The sequence below is a fragment of the Lissotriton vulgaris genome, chromosome 8 (genome assembly GCF_964263255.1).
Source record: "Lissotriton vulgaris chromosome 8, aLisVul1.2, whole genome shotgun sequence".
NCBI lineage: Eukaryota > Metazoa > Chordata > Amphibia > Caudata > Salamandridae > Lissotriton > Lissotriton vulgaris.
Window position 1 is genome coordinate 1497721745 of NC_141696.1, and position 15996 is coordinate 1497737740.

Genomic DNA, 15996 nt, shown 5'->3' on the forward strand with positions numbered 1-15996 from the left:
GAGGTTGAGCGGCGGAAAGGGGAGGAGTCGCGTCATCGAGCGGAAGCAGGAAGAATAAGAGGCGCGGGATTAGAACGGACGGTGTGAAAGGACAGAGAGGAGGTAGCGGAGCACCTGGTAGTGGAGGACCGAAGAGAGGAGAATGTGAGAGTAGCGGAGGACTGAAGAGAGGAAGCGTGCTAAGAGCAGCAGAGGACCGAAGAGAGGAGAGCGTGCTAAGAGCAGCGGAGGACTGAAGAGAGGAGAGCGTGTTGGGAGCAGCAGAGACCAACGATCCAGACACTGTTTCCAAACCCGGCGGGCTGAAGGGAGAAGAAGCCACGGGTCCTGCTGCTGAAGTCCGAGAGGCGGGCCGCAGCCCAAGGCAAGTGTTGTTGAAAGGGGCATTCTGGTGGGGTGTGTGGGGAGAAGGGAGATAGTACGTTTGGGGTGGCGGGAGGTAGGGCACGTCCGGAGGTGAGCCTTGCACAGAAACCCCCCCCCATTGGTGACGGTAGCACGACCACTTAAAGCTGAGCAGAACAATAATCCCCGGTTGTTTTCTTTTCCCTGAGGCTGCAAGAACCGGAATATTCATTCGGACAAAACCCCTGAGGCTCCAAGAAACGAGAAAACCCCAAAGAAGAAAAATGAAGTCCCTGGCGACATTTGGTATCGTTGTGCTGCGCTTCTGATCAAAACTGCCTATTAATTATTGCCTGCAGTCTGCCTGGTTGCCGCTTTGTTTTGTATGCACTTTTGAATAGCAATTGTAACTTTCACTCTGATTGCGCGTTTTCCCCAAGCGCTCTGCTGTGCTCACCCCTACGCTGCCATTTTGTTTGTTGTTGTCGTCCTCTGTAGCCCGCCCCGCCTCCCAGCTGAGCCGCCCTCGCCCCTCCCCCTCCACCATCCATATATGACCGCTGCATTAACGTGCAGCGTCCACGCGCAGCGACCGCGCCCCAGTCGCGCCGAAGGTGCGCCAAAGGTAAGCCCGTCTACGCCCGTCCGCGCCTGGACCGCGCCCAGCGCCAGAGCCACTGGTCCTCGTAATGTCCACCCCTCCCGCATTACTTACGATGCCACCACCCTCCTAGCCCTCAACCCCGGCCGCTCCCTCAACTGCGTCCAAGCTCCTCCTGGACACACCCATGGACCCTTTTCCTGCTACTCCTGCAAGTTCGACGGCACCAAGAACAACTCCTCATCCACGAACACACAACAGATATCCGATCCCAACCACCTACAACGCATCCTGCTCAACACCCGCTCGGTCCACAGACACGCCATTGACCTCTGGAATCTACTCGACACCATCTCTCCGGACGTCGCCTTCCTAACAGAAACATGGATGAATGCCTCTTCAGCCCCGGACATCACCATTGCCATCCCGGAAGGCTATAAGATCATTCGCAAGGACCGTACCGGCCACACAGGAGGAGGCATCGCGATCGTCCATAAGAAATCCATCCGCATCTCAACCCGCTCAGACGTCAATCTCGCCAACTCTGAACACCTTCACTTCCAGATCCACATCGACCCCAAGACCACACTCAGAGGCACCCTCCTTTACAGACCACCAGGACCCCGCGCACAATTTAGTGAAGACATCACGGACTTCATCACTCCACACGCGCTCCCCTCCGAGGACTACATCCTTTTGGGAGACCTCAACTTTCACCTTGAAAAGAACAACGACCGCAACACCACCACCCTTTTGGACAACCTCGCAAACCTCGGACTTAAACAACTTGTCACTACCCCCACCCACATCGCAGGTCACACACTCGACCCCATCTTCACCTCCAGCAAGCATGTTTCCTTCAGCCACACCACAGCTCTCCTTTGGACTGACCACAGTTGCGTTCACTTCTCCTACAACAAGCCTACATCCAACAACCACCCCCAACCCACTCTGCAAAGAAACTGGAACAAAATCACCATCGACCAGATCTCCTCATCGCTTCTTCAAAAGCCCCCCGCCCACTCCTTAAACCCAGACCAAGCAGCCACCAACCTCACCCAATGGTTATCCAACAGCGCCGACATCCTAGCACCACTGAAAAAACGACAAATCAAACTAGGCAGCAAGAAGGCCTCCTGGTTCAACGATGACCTTAAGAAATCCAAGAAACTCTGTCGCTCCCTCGAGAAGGCCTGGAAAAAAGACCCAACCACCAGCACCAAGGACGCCTTCAAAAACGCCACCCGCATACACCACCAACTAATATCGAAATGCCAAGAAAGCAGCCTTCAAGGACCGTCTAGATAACAACGCCCACAACAGCAAGGAATTATTCAACATCGTCAAGGAATTTACCAACCCCTCAGCAAACTCCAACGACATCACCCCCTCTCAAGCCCTCTGCGACTCCCTAGCCTCATTCTTCCACAACAAAATTGCAGACATCCACAACAGCTTCGACAACCAACCCGGAGACCAACCCACCCAATCCCCTGCAGGACCCCCACACCCCCTGAACATCCTCAATGACTGGAAGCCAATCTCCACTGAGGACACCATCCGTCTGATGAACTCTATCCACTCAGGATCCCCCACAGACCCTTGCCCTCACTACATCTTTAACAAAGCAGACTCCATTATTGCACAGCACCTCCGAGACGTCATCAACTGCTCCCTCAACTCCGCAACCTTCCCGGAAAGTTGGAAACATGCCGAACTCAGCGCCCTCCTGAAGAAACCCACAGCTGACCCCACCGAACTCAAAAACTATCGCCCTATCTCACTCCTTCCATTCCCGGCCAAAGTCATCGAGAAAGCTGTCAACAACCAACTCGCCGCATTCCTCGAAACCAACAAATCCCTCGACTCCTCACAGTCCGGCTTCCGAGCCAAGCACAGCACCGAAACCGCCCTCATCGCAGCAACAGACGACATTCGAACTCTACTGGACAATGGAGACACAGTCACCCTCATCCTCCTCGACCTCTCCGCAGCCTTCAACACAGTCTGCCATAGCACCCTTCTACAGCGCCTCAAAAACATCGGAATCCAAGGAAAAGCACTGGAATGGATCACCTCGTTCCTCTCCGGAAGAACCCAGAGAGTCCGCCTTCCACCATTCAAGTCAGAGGCTACTGAAGTCATCTGCGGCGTACCTCAAGGGTCCTCACTCAGTCCCACCCTCTTCAACGTTTACATGAGCCCCCTCGCGGCCATCGCACGCCAACATAACCTCCACATCATCTCCTACGTCGACGACACTCAACTGATCCTATCACTCACCAGAGACCCTAACACGGCCAAAACCAACCTACACGAAGGAATGAAAGAAGTAGCCGAATGGATGAAGCACAGCCGTCTGAAACTGAACTCAGACAAAACAGAAGTCCTCATCTTAGGTACCTCCCCCTCCGCCTGGGACGACTCTTGGTGGCCAGAAGCCCTTGGGAAAGCACCCATCCCGACGGACCACGCACGGAACCTGGGCGTCATCCTGGATTCCTCACTCTCGATGAACAGACAAGTCAACGCCGTTTCTTCATCTTGCTTCAACATTCTTCGCATGCTCAAAAAAACATTTCGCTGGATCCCTACCGAAACTAGAAAAACAGTCACCCACGCTCTGGTCACGAGCCGACTGGACTACGGAAACACCCTCTACGCCGGCACCACCGCAAAACTCCAGAAAAAACTACAACGCATCCAGAACGCCTCAGCCAGGCTCATATTAGACATCCCGCGTAAAGAACACATCTCTGATCACCTGAAAAACCTCCACTGGCTCCCCGTCAATAAGAGGATCACTTTCCGGCTCCTAACCCACGCACACAAAGCACTCTACGAAATCGGACCCGAATGCCTCAACACACGACTATCCTTCTACACCCCCTCCCGCCAGCTACGATCCTCCAGCCAAGCCCTTGCCACTGTACCTCGCATCAACAAAACCACCATGGGAGGTAGATCCTTCTCCTACCTAGCAGCTAAAACTTGGAACTCACTTCCCACTCACCTTCGCCTTACTCAGAACCACCTAGCATTCAGAAAGCAACTCAAAACGTGGATATTCGACAAGTAACTCCCCACCCTTCTTCAAGCGCCTTGAGACCCTCTGGGTATGTAGCGCGCTATACAAATCTTTTGACTTGACTTGACTTGACTTGTAGTGTGGCGTTAAAAACAATTGGGCTTCATAATAAAAGTGAAACTTAGAACAAAGTCACTACTCGGGTCTCATGCTCTGTACACCACTAGCTCCTGACAGAGGCCATGGCCAATCGGGGCGTTGCATTGCGGTATTTTAGTCCATTCCATCCTGAGGTAAATTCTGTAGTGGAGAGAAAAAAACGGGACATAAAGCAATCTATAACAGCTAGGGTATTAGGCTCGGGTGACGGGTGGGTCAAACATCTAATAAGTGTCCAACATAGTCTAAATAATCTGCCAGGAAGTTCTTTGGGTGGAATCACTATATATGAAATCCATTTTGGTACTAGAATGATTGTCCAGGACCTTGATCGTTACACTTCAGTGGTTGAACAAAAACCTTTTGATATCAAAGACCATTTGGCTGTTTTGCAGGACTTAAATGAAACAAGGAGAAGTTAAAGCGACAGATTGCAGAAGCCAACGACCACTGAAGGGGAATCACCCGTCCCAGCAAGGCCTGCCTGGATTCCAAAGATTGGGGATTTAGTCAGAGAAAAGATCCCGGACAAGAAGGAATTTGGGCCTTCTTACAGACAACCAGTACCTGTGCTAGAAATCCACGGATCAAGAACAGTGTTACTGCGGCCACTTGCCAGAAGAAAGGAAGGAATTTGGGCCTTCTTACAGACAACCAGTACCTGTGATAGCAATCCACGGATCAAGAACAGTGTTACTGCGGCCCCTTGCCGGAAGAAAGGAGAACAAGTTTGTATCTATTGACCTGGTAAAACCACATCATGTGGCCATGTGGACTCCAAAGATGTAGCAGACGACAAATCTGGCTGCTATCTAAGAGGTTCAAACTGAGAGACTCATCACCATTGAAGAATCTGCAGTGTAAAAAGAAAGGACTAGGCAATAAAGCCATGGTACTTGTGCCTCTTAAGATCCAAATAACAGTTCGTCAAGAAACACCTGTTTACAATGATGTAGCATCTGACTATACTAATATGACAAGGGATCCAGTAGCTCCAGAGATTTCAAGTAATCCTGATGCAATACCTACAATTGACAGAACTGCATTTGGCTATTTCATTAACTTTGATATGTTTTCCGAGGATCCCAGTGAGCCTGAAACGACGCCAGAAAATAAAACTTTTAAAGCACAGAACTTTTTCATCAACTTGAAAAAACTTATCTGGTTTCACCGTGGGTTGAACTTTGGATTATGCTAGGCGTACTTTTCTCCTACTTTGGCTAATTCTTGTATTAAGTTTTGGAATGCTGATAAATGGAAGATATAGTAAAAAGGACACAGCAAGTAAGAACATCAACTTACTGCTTAAGCCACACAAATCATCTCATCGTGAACAAAGAGCCTTGACATCAGTGAACATCACAGCTGTTCCTATACCTGATGGTATAGCTTGGGACAGAACTGATTATGACATCTTTGGTCCTGCAGAGCTACCAATCCTGATGATGAGATTCATTGAGGTCTCACAGACGCAGACAGCTGACCGTGAGATACATGGATCGACAGTTACCCAGGTACCATCTCCATCTTCTTCGAACATTGCTAATGCGGCTAACACTGACGTCGATGCTTCTAATTTTAGTGCAATCAACCTACTTAACGAAGTGGTCCAACTTTCACCTACTGTGGTGCGACGAATTCTTTATCAGCTTAGAAGATTTAATGTTTTCTCCAAACAATGAAACTGACTTTTGAAGTTAGCACACAGTGTTCTATGGGACTCTGTATTCGACCTTCGCTTTTCAAAACAAGCTTCTAACTTTGGAAATCTATTTTTTTCTACAATTCGTTTTTTTTCCAAAATTGAACTTTTTTGGCACAAAGTGCTCTGCTTAAAGGAGAACTAAACCTAGAGAACAAGAATTCTTTGAATACTTCCAAGAGACAATATTTGACCTTGTCCACAACCAAACAATTTATATATTTTGTCATGGAATGGTCTCGACTTTTTTCTTCTGTATTTAAGAGCCATTTCATACATGTAATTTCATGATTCATTCGGATGGCATTTCTAATGTCATACTATATGCTTTGAATAAAAACATTGCTTTTAAAATGCGTACAGCACAAATGCCATTTTCGTGTGCAACCTTTTTGAATAAATGTTTATGTATTTTGGGTGGGGTTTTAACACATCATGCTTTAGATATGTTTTATATGCTTAGAATTTAGTAATTTAGTAATATCAAACATAACAAAGTGGAGTGGGTGTTGTATGCCATTTTAGGATCCGAGCTAATTTTCCCGATTCATGCCCTTATTTAGATACAATTCAAATTGCCCTAATATAGGCATAGAAATCATAGAAATCATACCCATATTTAGACATAGCCCATGCAGTCCAAATACAGGCATGGCAACTCCCACCCGTACCAAAACGTCACAACGATTTCATGGAAAAACGGCTTAAGCAGTCAGGTACCTTCCCTTGCTTGAATATTGAATATTGATTTGTCCAAACACTCATTGAGTTTACAAAGAACTACTTTTCCCTTGGGGTTCTTTACTGACGTTATTATGCCTGACTTTACGTCAAACTAGGCACCTTCAAGGTGTAAATATGCCTTCACTTGCTCTAGTAAGACACAGTGGTTGGGAGCAGCTCGACTATCTATTTGCCCGACGCAGCTCGCTACAGCAAGGGCCGAAGGAAACCGACCCTCCAGCTGACGCACTGATCGAGAAGCTGTCCTTTCTCTCTCTCCAGATCCAGTGTTTCCAAGCTCCCCTCGCGGGGTGTTGGGAAATCGAGTCCCGAGACAGAGATACCAGACCTCCTTCATTCTAAACTAAGGTATGGAGCTGATTAGACCCTAAGAGAAATCTTGGATAGATTCTTGGCTAAGAAAACCAAACCTATAATACACAAATAGTTACTCCCTCCTGCGTACTACACTTAGGTTAGGTACATTGGGGTAGGCGTATTTTAGAAGCACCAGTTGAGTATTTTTAGCCATTGTTATTTATGTATGTACTTTTATATGGTTTAGAAACCATACAATGCTTTTATAGTATTATTTTATAATTCTATTCTCGCTGTACACATTATACTTTGCAGCCTGCATTACGATTACGAGCCAGGTTCTGAGCTGGGATGGTGCAGTGAGCTAAAAAACGGTGATGGATCAAGCCCTGATCTGTTGACTGGGTAGGAGTGTTCTGTTTTATTCAGATACTCTGTCCATCACCACCCCCTTTTCTGAATCGTTTTGTCCACCATAAGCGTGGAAGGGTATACTCAGACATGAGTCCCTTGCTCACTGCACCATCAGGATTCAAGCAAGCCGGGCCGAAGATGGCTGTAATGCCAGAAACCGGTCCCCGGAAGCTTGTTTCCTTTCCAGTTAAAGAATTGGCTTTGTAGTTTAGTCTGCCCTGTTCCCATGATGCACTGGGCCAGGGACAGACTAATTTGCATGTAGCCAGGTTCTGAGCTGGGATGGTGCAGTGAGCTAAAAAACGGTGATGGATCAAGCCCTGATCTGTTGACTGGGTAGGTGTGTTCTGCTTTATTCAGATACTCTGTCCATCACCACCCCCTTTTTCTGAATCGTTTTGTCCACCATAAGCGTGGAAGGGTATACTCAGACATGAGTCCCTTACTCACTGCACCATCAGGATTCAAGCAAGCCGGGCCGAAGACGGCTGTAATGCCAGAAACCGGTCCCCGGAAGCTTGTTTCCTTTCCAGTTAAAGAATTGGCTTGGTAGTTTGGTCTGCCCTGTTCCCATGATGCACTGGGCCAGCGACAGACTAATTTGCATGTAGCCAGGTTCTGAGCTGGGATGGTGCAGTGAGCTAAAACACGGTGATGGATCAAGCCCTGAACTGTTGATTGGGTAGGAGTGTTCTGCTTTATTCAGATACTCTGTCCATCACCACCCCCTTTTCTGAATCGTTTTGTCCACCATAAGCGCGGAAGGGTATACTCAGACATGAGTCCCTTGCTCACTGCACCATCAGGATTCAAGCAAGCCGGGCCGAAGACGGCTGTAATGCCAGAAACTGGTCCCCGGAAGCTTGTTTCCTTTCCAGTTAAAGAATTGGCTTGGTAGTTTGGTCTGCCCTGTTCCCATGATGCACTGGGCCAGGGACAGACTAATTTGCATGTAGCCAGGTTCTGAGCTGGGATGGTGCAGTGAGCTAAAAAACGGTGATGGATCAAGCCCTGATCTGTTGAATGGGTAGGAGTGACCTGCTTTATTCAGATACTCTGTCCATCACCACCCCCTTTTCTGAATTGCATTACGATTGTAGCAGTTCACTTTACTTGCACGAGAAAGAAGACTGTTCAATAAATCCTTTTATTGAAAACGCCCGTCTCTCTATTTCGCTGTACCTCTGTTGACACGAAGCATGCACGATTAACTGAGTAAAATATTTATCTATTATTTCCACGACTCTAGAGATATACTTCTTATTCTTGGGAAACAAAGTTGTCATGTTTATGCGGTTGTCAGAAACGAATCCCTTCTTGTGAATTCGAGAAAGTTTCTAGTGACCTGAGCTAGCTGGCACTCACAATTAAGTTTAGTATATTCGATAGAGACCTAGTCGACATAAGTCCTACGTCAAATCTATAGGATATATTATTCCAATGCGCAGAGCCTATTGGGAATATAGGAACTACACTACAGAGCAATGCTGGGCCAATGTTTTTTTTATTTATCTTGGTCAGTCAAAGAAGACAGTGTTCCATTTCATGTACATACATAATTGCAAACCTCCATACACAACGAAGTAACAAATTAACATGTTCAAAATAATCATTACATCTGTTAGCAATAAGTTTACGCAACCACATTACAAAAATTTGTCTTGATGCATCCCGAAAAAAATGAGATCATAGTTTTGACATTCACTACACAGAACTTTTATAATGCTTGCCTCTACAGCATGGTGTAAATACAACAGCCTAGATAGTATAATGCGTGCTTATGTACTAATGTACATAATCAGTCCGCTGTTTGCATGGAGCTAAGGTATTGCACCAACGGGTCCCAGAAGTCCCTAGGCCGGGAGGCCTGTGGTATTTCCTCCGCATATGTTTCCAGCCTCTCCTTGCAATATGTCATATCTATTAGCCGGGCTTTACATTTAGGTTTGCGTTTGCTTCCCCATCTCATTGCTATTCGTTGCTTAGACAGCTGTAACACCACTGCCAGAAATTTACGTCTGCGAGCCAATTTGATCTTATAAATACCTAAGAGACACACCAGGGGTGCATTGGGGACCTGCTCGGATAGCATAATAGTGAGAATGTTGATCAATTCCAGCTAGTAATGCCAGGTAAAGAGGTTTACAATGCGTATGTCAGGCTGGCCATTACAAGACAGCCAACCAAAGTGACTTGCGCAGTTTAAACTTCTGGAGTAAGCACCACTCCCCGCAGCCAGTCAGCAACAGTGCCCCTCCCCTGGGAGCAGTGAAAAATAAAATGGTAGTTCATTTCACTACCTTTTTTCCACTTTTGCTGCACTGGTAGCAGGGGGAGACGCTCTTCTGCCGTAATGGGGGGGGGGGGGGGGGGAGGGGGGGGAATAGCGCTGGTGTGATGTGACTCCGGCATGGGAGGTTGAGAGTGATTCTGGCTGTTTTTTGTTGATCCCGGCTTCAAGGGCGTTCCCATAGTCCAGCTTGCGTGCAACCAGGGCATGCACAACGGTTTTCTAGGTGCTGATTGGGAACCATTTAAAAATCTTTGTTGGCATCTTCAGGGTAAGGAAGCATGAGGCGGTGACTTGGGGGGTCATGTTGATTTTCCGGTTGATTTTGATTTTGAGGTTCTTGGTGTGGGTGGTGGCGGTTGGTCCTAGCTCTGTTGGCCACCAGGTGGAGTCCCACTGTGATATGCTCTTCCTGAAGATCACAATTTCATCCTTATCGGTGTTCTGCTTTAGACAGTGGTGCGATTTCAGTGATACAGTTGTTGAATTTGATCCGGGTACAGAGCGTTTTGTCCATGAGGTACAGAATGAGAGCATGTTGTCGACATAAGAATGGACATTGATATCAAGTGAGCCGATTATGCTGACTAGAGAGATCAAGTAGGCATTCGTTGTAATTACAGTTGCTAGATTGGGTATTTCTAGCTCTTGGCTACAAAGTGAACGACTAGATCCAAAAGCTTGCTGGCAGAAATGTATCCTTGCTCTTTAGTTCGCGTTCACCATTAGTCAAAATCACTCTAATACACATAAACTATGTGACCTATGGTTTCCTGTCAGGGAAAGGTTTGCCTCTCATATTTGACTCTGGTTATCTGTACGAGATACGATGACTTTCATATTCTTGTCTCTATTCTTATTTTAACGATGTAGAACTATGAGCCTTGCGTCACTTTTACGCTGCTGATGCGTCACTTTTTGTGACGCATCAGCAGCGTAAAAAGTTAGCATTGTTGCACCATATTTTAAAGTGACGCATCTATGTAGATGCATCACTTTGTAAACCCCTGCGCAGTGCACTGGAGTGCAGTGGAGAAGTGTGGCTCAATGGTTAGAGCGGCAGACCTTGATGCAGAGCGCTGGCCAGGGACCAGAGTTCGATTCCCGCCTCGGCGGGAACGGGCTTAAATTCCTCTGACCGGATATTCTCGCCTCAGTGCCGAATCTAAGCATGGGCCCCACGCTGCAACTCTGGGCAATAGCTTGCTTAGTCTCCACAACGGCCCCCGATACACAAGGGATGCCTGGTTTCACCATGGGATGCCCAGGAGTGGACACCTCACAAGGAAAAGCAAGGAGGGGTTCCCTTGTGGTAGGAGTACAAGCGCTGGGATGCTTATGGGTTACTGTTCGCGCTATACAAATACAACACATTTATACCTGCGCCAGGTATAATGTATGCATGGGGGGCGTTCCGGCGCAAGAAAGGGTAGTAGAAGTGACGCAGTGAAATGTATAAGATTTCACTGCTCCACTTCTAGGACGTAAATGAGTCAATATCTTATGCCTGCCTCATAGCAGGTGTAAGACTGACGCAGGGACATTTAACATGCATAGCTGCCAAGGTTTCAGCTTAGTCATGAGTGACATTTTCATTTTTTCAGTGTACTTATGAGTGACATTCAAAAACTATGAGTGACACTTTCTTGTGAGAAAAATAAAGCAATGAAGACCAGGGAAACAAATATCAGAACTTACACCCATTTGTTCAACCAAAAACTCACACTTTACCGTACCAGTCGGTAGTAAATTAGAAAAAGAAAATCAGAAAATCGATATTTTTACCCTCATTGGTTCATACTACAAACAGTAGGTAAACGTGCTTTAGAGCTTCGCGTAATGATACGACTGATATGTAAAATAAATAAAAACTGACAAGTTATGTTAAAAGTGAATACAAATGGCTTTATGTGGACATGAACAAATGTTATTAGCCAGTATATCTTTTCAATGATCGTAATCCTACCTTGAAGCACCAGAAGCTCCCTTCTGGCTTCGGGCGCCGTAAATAGAAAAGCACTGTAGGAGCTAGACGACGGCTGGTGAAGGGCTGTTCTTAAGACTTTCCCTTTCTGCCTGGGCTGAGAATCCTGGCCTGGACCAAACTGGAGGGGAACCAGGCTCTGCCTAATCGGTTCATCCATTACAACAAAGAAGGCCACACAGGGAACACAGCTTTTACAGGCTCGGCACAGTGACGATGCTGCTTTAAAATAGTTTTAAGCACATACGTTGCATTTTTCAATATTAGAATGATTTTGTCTGCTAATGAAAACAAAATAAGCCTCATTCAGAAATGAAATACCAAACTGTTTATTGTAGATTCCTGGCGAACGTCCAGCCACACAATCTTGTATTTCATAAAAGCAAACCCCAAACGCTAAAGCTCTTTTTTTTTAAACGGTGAATGTAGATCTCTACATGACTCTGCTCCACCTAGCATGGACGCTGACTGCAGAGCACCATTCTCTGAAATGTGCATTCTAGTACATGTGAAGTTGAACTCTGCAATAGTTTTGAGGCTTCCACTAGATCTGTACCCCTTAGCAAGCGACGAAAAACATCCAATCTGGCATATGCCTGCGTAGTGAGTTATTACAGCGTAGCTGGTAATGCACTGGTAACAGGACGTCATTGTGTAACCGGAAACATCACGCAGTTTCTTCCTGCGATGTGATCTACTGTCAGCCGAGGCTGTGTGGAGATATTTGGAATCGCGCTGTAGCTGAACATCTCTTGCATAGAGCTGCTACGTGAATGGTGATAATTGGGCCCTTGTTATCAGGCCATTCTCTGCACCCTGTCACGTCCTAATGCCCAGGGCCCGAGTTAAGTGCAAGTAAAGCTCTGTGACCTACGGAAATGCGTGACTTTGCATTTCAGTGCGGTGATGCGGACCACCACACTGTAATGCGATTTAGTCACGCCTGATGCGTGATATTTGGCAGGACTGAACATGGAACTTGCCCATGCCATTGCTGAAGTTGCGTCACTTTTGTAACACACTCCAGCAATGCGTCATTTTTGTGCCTATATATACGTCAGAAATACAGACGTATCTGTAACTCCTTGATGATGCGTCATACTGTAAATATGACGCATCATTGGTGTCGCTAGAAGGGCACAATGAAAAGTGATTCATCGCTGTTTTCACGCAGCTATGCGTAACTTTTCATAAGTGAGGCCCTATGTTTATTAGAGTGGTATGACAAATTAAGTCTTAATCTTTGTATGTAATCATGTATATTTATTGTGTGAATTTGCAGGATATTTTTAACTAATTGTTAAATTTACCAAGAAAAAAAGAACAAAATCAAGTGTGAACTCTGATTCAGTTGTAATTTTGTAAAAAGAATTAAAGAGAAATATTCTAGTCTAAGAAGTAGAACAGTGCACTGGGCAAGAGGAAATATGAGTTTCTGTTTCAGGGCAACAAGGATGCACCACTGGCCTCAGTGTCAGGTGCTGGAAGAAGAGGTGTAAACGCCACATCCTGGGCAGAGCGAGGTCTACAGGGAAAATACACATGACACTCTTCTTGTTATGGGCTGGAGGTTCCTGAGATGAGCCAGGCACCAGACTCGAGCCTGACCGGCCCAGCATGAGGCTTGGGTCCGGAGCTCTATCAGGCCCTCTTTGCTCACACTGGAGCTTCCTGGCTGCAAACGGGGAACCAGAGACCTTGTTTTGTTTTCTTCACATACTAGTGAATATCACGAGCACGTGCAGCTCATATCAGTGTCTGCGTCACTCCTGGCGTGAGCGCGCCTTCCAGCGCGGCTCTTCCAGCGGAGGCTTATGTGACGCAGACGCGGTGAGGAGGAAGAAACTGCAGTGACAGACGCGAGTGCTACAGAGGGGCAGGGCAGTTCAGCCAATCACAAGGCGGCCTGCGAGAGAACCCCCCCCCTCTGAATTATCTCAACAGGTGAAGCGAGAAGGGGCGTGGTCTGGCAGCAGCAATGCATAAATAGATAGATAGAAGGTCGTGCTCAGAGACGCAGACGAGCCAAAAAGAGGGAAACGTGCAGAAGACGAGCCGAGACGCGGCGTCACCAGAGAAAGGAAAGAAAGAAAGAAGGAACTGCAGAGAAGTTCATCTCCTGGGGGCCGAGCTCCGGAGGGTCCCGGCTCAAGGGAAGGTCTGAGCTGCTGAAATCTCTAAGGAATCCAAACTGCCAATTATTCCAGCTTAACTAAAGTCTGGAGGGTCGGAGCTCTGGTGCCCGAGCTCTTGTGGGGCAAGCTCCAAAGAATCCCGGGTCCAGGAGGTCTTTGCTCCTAAAGGGCCACATTTTCAAACGATGCAAGATCCACTAGCTCTAACTCAAAAGTTCTAGCTTTTGCAGGACACTATTCCAGAGGATTTACTCTCACTGGGGTTCCAGCTCCACAGGTCTGACCTCCAGTAGATCCCAGCTGCAGAAGATCTTAGCCACAGGAGGTTTGTGCTCCCGAGGGTTCAAGTTCCAGAACTCAACATTGTGGACAGCATGGGCCTTTTCCTGAGCACACTCTATGACACTCTAATGGGCTTTCGTGGACTGAAAGCTCGGATCTTGATGCTGGGCCTCGATGCTGCTGGGAAAACGACAATCTTATATAGATGGAAGCTGAATAAGACCGTGGCCACCATCCCTACAATCGGCTTCAACGTGGAAACGCTGGAGCCCACCTGGAACGTGTCCTTCACTGTCTGGGATGTCAACGGCCAAGACAAGATCAGACCTTTGTGGAAACACTACATCTTAAACACAGACGGCCTGCTGTTTGTGGTGGACAGCGCTGACTCAGAGAGGTTTGATGAGGCCCGAGATGAGCTGGTGGCCTTCCTTGCAAATGTGGAAATGCAGGACGTGCCTTTTGTGCTCCTTGCTAACAAGCAGGACTTGCCTGGAGCCAGCAACCCCTCCGACCTGGTGGAAAAGCTTGGTCTTCAGAAGGTGCAGGGGCATGAATGGCATGTCCAAGGATGCTGCGCCACTACCGGTGACGGACTGGTGGAGGGTCTGAAGAGGCTCACTGACATGGTCAAGCAGTTCAGGAAGAGCCGGGCAACATGACAAAGACTGATTCTGTCCCCCTCATGTTTTGTGGACTGGAGAGACTCCAAGCATGAGTTAGAGAGAATGGGCTGCCCTGCCTGTACTGTGCACATCTCTACTCAGTGACCTAAGGGAGGGGTCCCAGTTTGTGCTGCAAAGCTGCTTCCATCTTGGGGCCTGCATTAACACTTTTCAAAGCTATGAAATACTGTGACAAAATATTCAAACAATACAGGTGGAGAGAGAAGTTGAGATAGTTTGCATTCTTCTTCTGCCATGTCATGGTCATCCTATGCACATTCATATCCTTCCATGGCAAGAGTTCAGTTATTTTCATATTTAAAAACAGGCTCAGCAGTACCTATGTTGAGATAACTTCCTACTGACCACAGCCTCACCGTTTATACATACAGTGCAATGTGTTTTTTTCAAAAATATTGAACTGCTTCAAAACCTACTGTTTAACTGCAAAACAACTGCACTATCTGATATGTTTTTCAACTTGAATAATACCTTTTAAGATCACATTTTGCAATCATTATTGTATGCAAATAAAAAAATTATATTTTTACAGTGGTTCGATGTTGAGATTTTGGGAAATAAGAATGTACTGTAGTCACATATTATTTCCCTTCAGGAAATGAAACATAACTGCAGCGTTGAGGGTGAGCTGTAACGATACCAAGCGAAAGGTCAGGATTGCTCTGTTGCTCATTTATGTTTTTATGATAGGATTTTACGATATTTGTGTAACTCTTAGTCTCAAGGTACAGCAGCCTAGCCCAAAACTAAACAAACAGTGCCCTGCACAAGGATCAAAATCACACCCTCAGCTGAGCTGGTTCTAGAGCAGTGATTCCAAACCTTTTGACTTCTGCGGACTCCCACTTAATAATTACTGAAATTCGGGGATTTCTATGATTTTAATTTAATTCAGAAACAGACACAACAAAAATCAAAATTTTTATTGCAGTGGTAAGGTTGGAGATTTTCTAAATTCAACTTTGGCTTCTCATCAGCTACTCATCATCCACACTATAATCTGTTTGATTTCCCTGCACTTCTTTCACGGATCATTTGAGGATGCCAACTTAAGTTTCACATTTTGGTTCTTTATTTACATACATTTTTATCAATCTGCTAATAGTATTTACTTTTCTAAGCAGTCGTGAACCCATAATATAGCATTGGGTTAACAACCACATTTACATACTAGACATCGTTCAATTACTAAAAAGAGGTAGGAATTTCTCAGGTTTAAGCATATTAATGACATCCCAGGAAATGACATAATTTGATATGATCCAGATCAGCTCACTGGGGGTTACAGGAGTGGCTTTGATACAGAGGACATCACCATGCGGGGGCTGA

The 15996-nt window shown here is 46.5% G+C and overlaps 1 protein-coding gene and 1 pseudogene across 1 annotated transcript in view; one reads left to right on the plus strand and one right to left on the minus strand.

Moving 5' to 3' along the window:
- LOC147698991 (uncharacterized) overlaps positions 1 to 15996 on the minus strand; it is a 617200-nt gene that overhangs the window by 159443 nt on the left and 441761 nt on the right. The gene's annotated exons all lie outside the window — the stretch shown is intronic.
- On the plus strand, positions 13589 to 15196 carry LOC147698993 (uncharacterized; annotated as a pseudogene).